General features: G+C 33.6%; 1 long non-coding RNA gene across 2 annotated transcripts; it reads left to right on the top strand.

The window, feature by feature from the left end:
* Positions 1 to 2268: 2268 nt before the first annotated feature.
* On the top strand, positions 2269 to 11524 carry LOC145792304 (uncharacterized). 2 transcript variants are annotated; one of them, XR_014331691.1, is made up of 5 exons: positions 2269 to 2631; positions 4019 to 4114; positions 4221 to 4304; positions 4390 to 4448; positions 11282 to 11524. It is a non-coding gene; the product is annotated as an uncharacterized LOC145792304 (long non-coding RNA). The 2 variants fall into 2 exon arrangements; XR_014331692.1 differs by lacking the exon at positions 4390 to 4448 and having other exon boundaries at positions 2274 to 2631.
* Positions 11525 to 11851: the final 327 nt, after the last annotated feature.

An 11851-nucleotide genomic window follows, 5' to 3' on the forward strand; every position in this document is an offset into this window, starting at 1 on the left:
TGTGCTCAACCTAATGTTTGGGTGTGCAAATAGAGCCATACCAAAACTTAGTGTTTCAAAATCATTAAATGTGTCTTGAGAAGAGATGTGTACTAAGAGGGTTTGGTGTGTGAAAATAAAATCTCCCCAATTTTTTGAATAAATTATAAATACAACCTCTAAGATTTTATTAAAATACAAATTGTTTCTTATGGTTCTGAAAATTATAAATATCCTTGTTAGAATTTGTCATTTAATACAGTTGATAGAAAAAAGAAAATTCCTAAACATCCACTACAAGAAAATGCATTTTTGCCGACCATTTTTAGCTACCAAAAATAATTTAGTCGCCAAAAGTCACGGAATTGGCTACCAAAAATAATATTAGTCGGCAAAAGTCAACTTTTTAGCTACTAATTTTTTTTAGTAGGGGAATGTTGATTATTGGCGACTAAAAAAAATTTAGTAACTAAAATATTACAATTGACGACTAAAAAATTTTTTAGTAGCTAAACATATCACAATTGGCGACTAAAAGAATTTTTAGTCGCCAAAGATCTACTTTTGGCTACTAAATAGTTTGGTAGCTGAATGAAAATAAAAAAATTATTTTTGATCTTTGGCGACCAAAATTTTGGTCGCCAAAAACATATTTTCACCGACTAAATTACTTTTTAGTCGCCAAAGACCTACTTTTGGCTACTAAATTGTTTGGTAGCCAAATAAAAATAAAAAAATTATTTTTGATCTTTGGCGACCAAAAAAAAACATATTTTCACCGACTAAATTACTTTTTAGTCGCCAAAGATCTACTTTTGGCTACTAAATAGTTTGGTAGCCGAATGAAAATAACATAATTATTTTTGATCTTTGGCGACCAAAATTTTGGTCGCCAAAAACATATTTTCACCGACTAAATTACTTTTTAGTCGCCAAAGACCTACTTTTGGCTACTAAATTGTTTGGTAGCCGAATGAAAATAAAAAAAATTATTTTTGATCTTTGGCGACCAACATTTTGGTTGCCAAAAACATATTTTCACCGACTAAATTACTTTTTAGTCGCCAAAGACCTACTTTTGGCTACTAAATATTTTGGTAGCCGATTGTTTAATAATGGTAAAGTGTTCCTTTAGGTAATGGTAATTTCTGTAGGGTTGTAATGAAAAATTAATATTATTAAAATGTAATGAATATTTTTAAAATGTAATAATTTATCATTTAAATAAATTTTTCAATATTATTACCAGTAATGAAAGACAAACTATTATTACCAGTAAAATGTAATGAAAAATTAAGAATAAATCAAAATTCACAAATAAAAGACAAAATATCCCAATTATTTATCATTTTAATAAATTTTTCAATATTATTACCAGTACTAATGAAATAATCATTTCACAGACACAAAACATATATTTAAAAAGTTTTAAAAAAAATTCATTATCAAAACGAGGGGTAAGTGTGTAAAAAAAATTCACTCATGACTTATGAGTAAATAAATCTGATTTATAAGACTTATTTATATTATTTTAGATTTTAAAATTTTTCTTAATTTTTTAATAATTAATTTTTTCAAACTTTTTAAATTATTTTTACGTTATACACAGTTAACAATAATCAAACACTATTGTTAATTTAAATTTGACGGATTTATAAAAGTAATTGGTGACTAAAAAATTTTGTCGGTCATGGTGAATATATATATATATATATTTGGTTTCGATCTGCCAACACAATAGACAGAAGCCCAGCCTCCGCATGCGTAAAAAAATTTGTAGTTTGCTGCTATTGTTTCTAGCTCTATAAATTCAAACCTATACCCTAATCTCTAGTTCTCTCTATAGATATTTGTAGATCTATTTATATGATTGTCCATTTTTGAGGTTCTAATTTTTAAGTTTTTGTTTATTTTTCTTGGTTTATTGAATTCTTCGAACCTAGACTCTTAACTGGCTTTATGTGTAATATTTTCATCAAAACTTCATGAGATTTTGGGATATCTATACACAAAAATATAATATTTTCATATTTGGTGTAATTTTAAATTGTTTTTAAATTCATACTTTCTAAATATTTCTAAATTTTGTAATTTTTTTTTCACAAACTGAGTCATAAAACTCTAATAAAGTAAAAAGTATAAACAATAAATAAAATTAAAAAATATTAATTTAACCAGCTTGATCTATTTTTCACATCTCTAAAAAAATTAGCAGCAAATATAAGTCTATCAAAATTTTATATTAATTTGAAATTCCCTCTTAAATTGGGGATTCCCCCCAAAATTTTGCCCTAACCCTTCTCCGTTTCTCATCTCATTAATAGCGCCTCTCTCTCTCTCTCTTTAGCGTTCTTCTCCCGCTCCGTCTCCCTCTCTGTCTCCCTCTCCCTCACCGCCGGCAACCGGAGCATCGATTCACCTCCTTCTCGCCCACTGCTCGCGCCACCATTGACGCTGCAACCCAAAACCCCACCTGCTCGCTCTATCACCAGTCCAGCTCGTCACTGTCCAACTCATTGTCAACACCGGTTGTTACCCGTGGTGTCTTGCCGCTGTGCTGCAACACCCCCAGCTTTATCGTGAGTCTTGGCTTCGGCTCTCTTGGTTTTCTCTTGCTCTGCTCCCTTCCTCATCATTGCTCTAGATCTGTGAGTAAGTATTTGAAGCCCTCTTTCTTGAACTTTACATATTTACTCAGAAATAATTCTTGATCTTACGAAATCCCTGCTTTGATACACTTTGAATTTGTGAACTCTTGTGGTAATTTTGATTTCAGTCTTGAGGCTTGCAAACAATCTTGAACTAGTGCTCTGTTGAATCTTGATAGACTTGTTGCAATGAATCTTAATCATGTGCATATTGAAGACCACAGAATTGTTGCAATTTGTCATTGTTGATGTTCGAGAGGATGAATTTGTTGAATCTTGTATAGTTGACAAATGAACTTCAGATTCTTGAACTTTATGAATTTGTTGCTTCCTCAAATCTTGAAAATGATGGTCAACCTTTTTGGTGAGTGTAGAAGATTATATTAGACATGTTGTGGCTACAATATGTGAATGTTCAATTTGAGGAAGCAACAAAGGACCTTAGTGAGATGGTTCAATTATGCACAACAAAGAATGAAATGCATTAATGAGGTGTTAATTTAAATGAAATGGATTGTTTTTGCCTTTAATATACTTGTTTTGGTTAGGAAGTTGACTGAACAAGAAAACTGGTGCTGAAGAGGATTTCACTTGTTTCCTGCTAGATCTTCAAGCAAAAAAAATGACTCTTGCCCATTTTCAATTTGGACCACGTTGAGAAATAATAAGAAATTGAAATAAGGCTGCTAATGTATAGAAGTTGTCAAGTGAAGCTATGAATTGGTTTCCAATAAAGTTAAATGTTCTTTTTATTTTCTCTGCCCTTTTTTCTTGCTTGAAATTTCAATGACAGATAGTTGAAACAGGGGATTTTTCCCACGTCTAGCTCTTGAAATGAAATGACAGATAGTTGAAACAGTTTAGCTCTGCTTCTACTTAGGGTATTATGTTGTTCAACTTGATCCTTTGTTCTATCTTCCATTTGTTAGTGACTGTAGTATGTATGATTTAAAATCTGTTTGTATATATAAAATCTGTTTGTGTGTATACATAAATTTGGTTGTATAATTCTGTTCGTATATATATAAATATGTTTATATATATGAATATTGTTATAATTTTGTTTCCCTATTAATTATTAACTTTGTTTTATCATTGTTATAATTTGTGGGGATGAATTGCATTGTAGAGGTTGGATTAGATTAGAGGGGACTTAATTTTCAACTGTGGCAAGGCATCTAACGTACCCTTTAAGTCTACAGCCACAAAATAAAATTAATTTATCTTTGGCTATTTCAAATAGAAAATAATTTACAAACTAAATTTTTATATGTAAAATTCATAAAATGATGAGATGGTTCTAATGATTTTACTTTTTCACTTTTGTATTCTAATCTTTGATCTAGGCGTCTCTTAGTGTATTTTTTTCTTCCTGGTTTGTTTGGTATTAGATACTGGGGACACCAACCAGAGAGGAAATTAAGTGCATGAATCCGAACTATACTGAATTCAAGTTTCCACAGATCAAAGCTCACCCATGGCACAAGGTTGATTTGAAAATCTTCGAGGATCATGTATCTTTTAACACAACTTCATCAATGATGGGCTCATTACTTTAATTATAGCCAAACCTTATGAAATTGTGTCTTATAGGTATTTCACAAGCGAATGCCACCTGAGGCAGTTGATCTTGTATCAAGGATGCTCCAGTATTCACCAAATCTACGTTGCACTACGGTATGAAATTTGAGCTTTACTTACTATATATCAAAATTCAAAATTGAGATCAATCATTTTGAACAACAATGCTTGGTTTTTGTAGTAGTAGCTTGAACAAAATTGAGATCAATCGTTCACCGAGGCATCATAACTCAGATACAGGTTCTAATTTTCCACGTTGACCAATCATCAAAGTTCTGTTAGATAATGTCTCAATGGGACCACATAATTAAATGTGGTGTTATCATTTATAAAAAGCCTACAATTTAAGTGATTCAATTTAGTTAATAGGCTTAAGGGTATATGTGTTATGGACCTAATGTGTAGATACTAGTTGTATAATTTCTATTTCTATGAGGGGCAGAAATAGAAATTAAAACATATTGGTTAAAGTTGGTTTTCATTACCTTTCAGTTTTAAAACCAATAATGGTTAATTTATTGGTTTTCATTACCTTTCAGTTTTAAAACCAATAATGGTTAATTTATTGGTTTTCATTATCTTTCAGTTATGAAAACCAATTACAACCTTTAAAAGGTTATGGTCCCTATTCCTTCCTAAGGTGAAAAAATAAGAACACTGTTTTGTTTTTCTAAATCCTCTCAAGGAGAAACATAAGGCACCAAAGGGGAAAGGATTAGAAGGCAATAACATAGTCAATATCAAGGTTTTATTGACAATTAGACGCTTCTGTTTAACCGTTCATCGATGGATTCAGGTATGTCATTTTGTCTTGATTTCTTGATGATATACATGGTAGATGATCCGAAACATGAAGTTTCATGTTCTGAAATTTATGTTTACAAGTGGTATCAGAGCGGTTATATCATGTGTATTATCAGAATAGATATGCTTTTATTCATCCTATTTAGTTTCTTGGAATCAGATTCTGTTTTTTGTATTTCTGTTTCTCCCTCTGCTGCAAATTCTGTTTTGTTTTCTGGAAATGGAACATAATTCAGATGGGCGGTTCATTTTTTTAAATGGTGAACATCATGTATTTATATATATATGTATATAATTGGGATTGCTGCAGATTATATAACATATACGGGGTAACAAATTTAGAAATCTTTAAATTTAATGTAATTTCATACAACGTCTACGGAAATTTAATTTTCTAATGTTCTAAATATAAGTCAATTCAAACAAGATGTCACAAAAGTGATCTCTCTTGTCTAGATTGTTTTATATGGAATGTTTTGAAATTCATGTCTGTGTATCTCATGCGGGTATTTATCGGTCCAAAGACATGATTAAGACTTGGCAGAATTACACACACATTTTGTGGTGATAAACATGTGCCAATTGTCAAGGAAACCTAATGTGAATAATAAATCCATCAAAAGATAGATTGTTATTTGACATAACTTATTGTCAATGTTTGATCATTACAACAAGAATACCACTTACAGTTAATATCACTACCCAAAGGCTTGGTATTAATGTTGTGCTAGGTATCTTGAGATGTTGTCATTAAATTAATTTATTTAGAGATTATCTGTTTGGTAACTTAATGTGAGTATAATTGTTTATTCCTTTTATTTTCTTTTCGATTCAACTTTAATGTCGACTACTTCAATCTCTGCCAACATGAACAATGTTCCAATGTTAAATGGAACAAACTTTAAGGACTGGAAAGAGAACATATTGATTGTTCTCGGCTGCATGGATATAGACTTGGCATTAAGGATGCCAACACCGAATGCTCTCACTACACAAAGTACTCCTGAGGAAACTGTGTACTTTGAAAAGTGGGATCGTTCTAACAGGCTAAGTCTTATGATCATGAAGCGTGGGATTCCAGAAGTTTTTCGGGGTGCAATAACAGAGGATGTTACCGTTGCCGGGGAATTTCTTTTAGAAATTCAAAAGCGTTTTGCTAAAAACGATAAGGCTGAAACAAGCACGCTTTTAGCAAGCTTGATTTCAATAAAGTATAAAGGCAAGGGTAATGTTCGCGAGTACATCATGGAAATGTCTCATCTTGCTTCAAAACTTAAGGCACTAAAGCTCGACCTATCTGATGATTTGCTTGTGCATTTAGTTCTCATCTCTCTTCCTGCACAATTTAACCAATTTAAGGTCAGTTATAACTGCCAGAAGGAGAAATGGACTCTCAATGAGCTCATTTCATTTTGTGTGCAAGAGGAAGAGAGATTGAAGCAAGAAAGGACTGAAAGTGCTCATCTAGCAAGCACCTCCAAGCATATGGGCAAAAGAACGCATAAGGGAAAGGAAGTTGCTATTCCTCAGGGTCCGGAACCAAAGAAACAGAAAACGCAGGATGGTTGTTTCTTTTGTGGCAAGCCCGGACACAGAAAGAAGGATTGTGCCAAATACGTCGCCTGGCGTATAAAGAAAGGTCCATTTCATGTTTTGGTCTGTTCTGAAATAAATTTAGCTTCAGTACCAAGAAACACTTGGTGGGTAGATTCTGGTGCTACTACTCACATATGTGTTTCTATGCAGGGTTGCCTGAACTACCGAAAGCCAACTGATGCTGAAAGATACATCTTTGTGGGTGATGGCAAGTCAATAGAAGTGCAGGCAATAGCGCACTTTAGATTATTACTGAAAACTGGTTATTATTTGGATTTATTAGACACTTTTGTTGTACCGTCCTTTAGACGGAATTTAATTTCTGTTTCTGTATTGGACAAATTGGGATATTATTGTTCTTTTGGAAATATGAAGTTTAGTATGTCTATTAATTCCAATGTTATTGGTACTGGTTTACTTAATGTGTTTGATAATCTATATTTGCTCGAAACTATTGCATCTTATAATGCAACCTTGCACGTGGAATCACGAGGTACAAAGCGTAAATTAACTAAGGAAAATTCAGCCTCATTATGGCACAAACGCCTAGGTCACATCTCTAAATCTAGAGTTGAGCGCCTTGTGTCTGATGGAATTTTGGACTCTCTTGATTTTTCAGATTTTGATGTCTGTGTTGAGTGTATCAAGGGAAAACAGACCAAAATAAAGAAATATGGTGCCCATAGGACTACAGATGTCTTAGAACTAATTCATACGGACATTTGTGGCCCATTCCCTATGGCGTCTTGGAATGGTCAACAATATTTTATCACATTCATAGACGATTATTCCAGATATGGGTATCTATTTCTTATCCATGAGAAATCACAGTCTTTGGACGTCTTCAAAAGATTTAAGGCCGAAGTTGAGTTACAACTCAACAAACGGATTAAAAGTGTCAGGTCTAACCGTGGTGGTGAATACTATGGCAGATATGATGGACTAGGTGAACAACGTCCAGGACCGTTTGCAAAATACCTGGAGGAATGTGGAATCGTTCCACAATACACCATGCCAGGATCACCTAGCATGAATGGTGTATCTGAGAGACGAAACCGGACTCTTAAGGATATGGTAAGAAGTATGATCAGTCATTCTACTTTACCAGAGTCCCTCTGGGGTGAGGCTCTAAAGACATCAACTTATATCTTAAATCGGGTGCCCACTAAAGCAGCTGCAAAAACACCTTATGAGCTTTGGGTTGGGCGAAAGCCTAGTCTAAAACATTTGCATGTGTGGGGGTGTCCTGCTGAGGCGAGGCCTTATAAACCTCATGAACGAAAATTGGACTCTAAAATCATTAGCAGCTACTTTATTGGCTATGCCGAACGATCACGGGGTTACAAGTTTTATGATCCCACAAATAGGTCAATATTTGAGACGGGAATTGCAACATTTTTTGAGGATGTTGAGTTTGGGGGGAGAAATCCAGTTAGAGACATTGTCTTTGAGGAGGAAGCAGGAGTAATCCCACTTCCTACTACTACTTTTGACCAATCACAGGTTCCTATACCTGTCATTGCTCGAGAAGTAATTTCGAATCTTCAACCAGACAATGTTGTTCAAGATAATATAGTTCAAACCCCCATTCAAGATGAGGTAATTATTCCTGAGGAACAATCTCTACAACCTCAACCTCAAGAATCTGTGCCATTAAGGCGATCCACCAGAGAAAGGAGATTTGCATTTTCAGATGATTATATTGTATATCTCCAGGAACATGAGGTAGAAAATGGAATGTTGAAAGATGATCCAATCAACTTTCGTCAAGCCATGGAAAGTTCCAACTCTCATAAGTGGATAGAAGCCATGAATGAAGAATATAAGTCTATGCAAGACAATAAAGTTTGGGAACTTGTCTCATTACCATTTGGTGCGAAGCCCGTAGGTTGTAAATGGATATTTAAAACCAAAAGGGATTCAAATAGTAATGTGGAGAGGTATAAGGCACGTCTTGTAGTCAAAGGCTTTACTCAAAAAGAAGGAATTGACTTTAAAGAAACTTTCTCTCCAGTTTCTTCGAAAGATTCTTTTAGGACAATTATGGCGCTTGTTGCATATTTTGATCTTGAGTTGCATCAGATGGATGCCAAAACAGCTTTTCTTAATGGTGACATTAAAGAAACAATTTATATGGTGCAGCCAGAAAACTTTGTGTCAGGAGACCCAAAGAATATGGTTTGCAAATTGACTAAATCCATCTATGGACTCAAACAAGCTTCTCGTCAGTGGTACTTCAAATTTCATCAAGTTCTCACTTCGTATGGTTTTGAAACTAACGTTGTTGATGAATGTGTGTATCACAAGTTCAGTGGGAGTAAACACATATTTTTGGTTTTATATGTTGACGACATATTGCTTGCCACAAATGAAATAAACTTATTGCATGACACCAAGAGATTTCTATCTAAGAATTTTGAAATGAAAGATCTTGGTGATGCTTCCTTTGTATTAGGAATCGAAATACTCCGAGATCGTTCTCGGGGTATTCTGGGATTATCACAAAGGAGCTATATCGAAAAATTACTCATTAGATTTGGCATGCAAAATTGTAAATCAGGTGAAACCCCGGTTGCTAAGGGAGACAAGTTTAGTCTCAGCCAATGCCCGAAGAACAGTCTTCAAATTCAAGAAATGCAGAAGATTCCTTATGCCTCAGCTGTAGGGAGTCTAATGTATGCTCAAGTATGTACGCGTCCGGATATTGCGTTTATAGTTGGCATGTTAGGCAGATATTTAAGTAATCCTGGCATGGATCATTGGAAAGCAGTCAAGCGTGTTATGCGATATTTACAGAGAACAAAGGAATATATGCTCACATATAGGAGATCGGATAAGTTAGAAGTCATTGGATATTCCGACTCCGATTTTGCTGGATGCCAAGACAGTAGGAAATCCACATCAGGCTATATTTATCTGTTAGCTGGCGGAGCAATTTCTTGGAGGTCTGCAAAGCAGACGCTCATAGCTTCATCCACCATGGCTGCAGAATTTGTAGCATGTTATGAGGCATCAAACCAAGGGATATGGCTGCGGAATTTTGTCACTGGGTTGCGTATTTTGGAAGGCACTGAAAGACCACTTAAGATATATTGTGACAATAAGTCTGCAGTTTTATATTCCAATAACAACAGGAGCTCGACAAAATCAAAGCATATTGATATCAAGTTCCTAGTTGTAAAAGAAAGAGTGCAGAGTGGACAGATTTCCATAGAGCACATTGGGACAAACTCCATGATAGCGGATCCACTTACGAAGAAACTACCACCCAAGGTCTTTCATGAGCACACTGCTCATATGGGTGTTGTTCTATTTGAGAACATTCTGGTTTAGTGGGAGTTTGTATTTATATTACTGCTTTATGTCAGCCTTGAGTTTTATTTATGTAATTAGATTAATTTCTGCAGAAATGAAGTATTCAGTTTATTACGCTCTGTTACGTATTGTGAAGTATTGATCTCAATAAAGTTAAGTAGGACCAGTTGGACATAGGCATGTATGGATCACATCACATGTAATTTCCATGCTACGCATCCATGATTGATCTATGTCATTTAGCTATATTTGTATACGTGACCATTGGTGGGTCGAGTTACGATTGATGTAACGAAGACCGCTTTGATCCTATATTAATATAGTTAATGGACAAGATTGTTTGGATACCCTCAAGTTATGATAACAAATTTCTGAGCTCACTAAAGTTAAGCACATTTTTCAAGATACATATGTGGTCCAGTGAGAGATTGTTAGATAATGTCTCAATGGGACCACATAATTAAATGTGGTGTTATCATTTATAAAAAGCCTACAATTTAAGTGATTCAATTTAGTTAATAGGCTTAAGGGTATATGTGTTATGGACCTAATGTGTAGATACTAGTTGTATAATTTCTATTTCTATGAGGGGCAGAAATAGAAATTAAAACATATTGGTTAAAGTTGGTTTTCATTACCTTTCAGTTTTAAAACCAATAATGGTTAATTTATTGGTTTTCATTACCTTTCAGTTTTAAAACCAATAATGGTTAATTTATTGGTTTTCATTATCTTTCAGTTATGAAAACCAATTACAACCTTTAAAAGGTTATGGTCCCTATTCCTTCCTAAGGTGAAAAAATAAGAACACTGTTTTGTTTTTCTAAATCCTCTCAAGGAGAAACATAAGGCACCAAAGGGGAAAGGATTAGAAGGCAATAACATAGTCAATATCAAGGTTTTATTGACAATCAGACGCTTCCGTTTAACCGTTCATCGATAGATTCAGGTATGTCATTTTGTCTTGATTTCTTGATGATATACATGGTAGATGATCCGAAACATGAAGTTTCATGTTCTGAAATTTATGTTTACAAGTTCCACAAAAGAGCTTTCTTTGCTTGTGTTTGACTAATCATCAAAGTTCCACAAATATTTTTAGGTTATGTTTGACTCAATGGATAATAATACATACTGCTAGGATATGTAACCTTCATTTTTTTGGCTAGATTTAATTTAGTTGGTACTGAACATGTGTATTTGTTTTTAGTTAACTATGCCAGGAAATTGAAACTAATTTCATCAGCAGGGAGATTTGTTATCATCAATTTAATTATCTTTCTATTTAAGTTGTTTAATTATCTATACTTATTTGCTAAATGCTTCCGCTGATTGGGAGGTTGATTATTATTTTGCAGTTGGTGTCTTCAGAAAGAAAGGTACCAAACTATATGAAGCAAGCTTGAAGGATGAGAACCCTTTAGATCAATGGCTTCATTGTTAAATTAAGCAAGTGTTTTAGTAAATAAATTTAATTTTCCCATCATGTTTACACCTTCAAAATATTCTGTAAATGACATTTGATGTAGAATTTTTTGTATAGACATCTTTTTGGTATGATTTTGTGTTTGTATGGAATTATTATTTTGGGTTGGATTGTATTTGATTTGTATAGAATTTGATGTTAATTGATCAAATTTTTGTATTGTTGAAACGAAATAGAAATAGATATATGTATAATTATTGTTTAAATATAGGGTGCAGGTTGCACGAAATAAATACAGGTTGTGAAGAAATTAATTATAATAAAAAAAATACTAAATAAAGATTTTGGCAATTAAATGTGTAGCAGTGAAAAAAAAAAAGAGAAGTGAATTTGTTAGTGACTAACCAATTGGTAGTCAAAAAGGAAATTAATATTTTTAGTGACTAAATATTTGGTAGCCATAAAGAATCCAAAGATTTTTGGTGACTAAAAATTTAGTAGC

Source organism: Camellia sinensis, chromosome 6 (genome assembly GCF_055761805.1).
Source record: "Camellia sinensis isolate YWXY chromosome 6, ASM5576180v1, whole genome shotgun sequence".
NCBI classification, from domain to species: domain Eukaryota; kingdom Viridiplantae; phylum Streptophyta; class Magnoliopsida; order Ericales; family Theaceae; genus Camellia; species Camellia sinensis.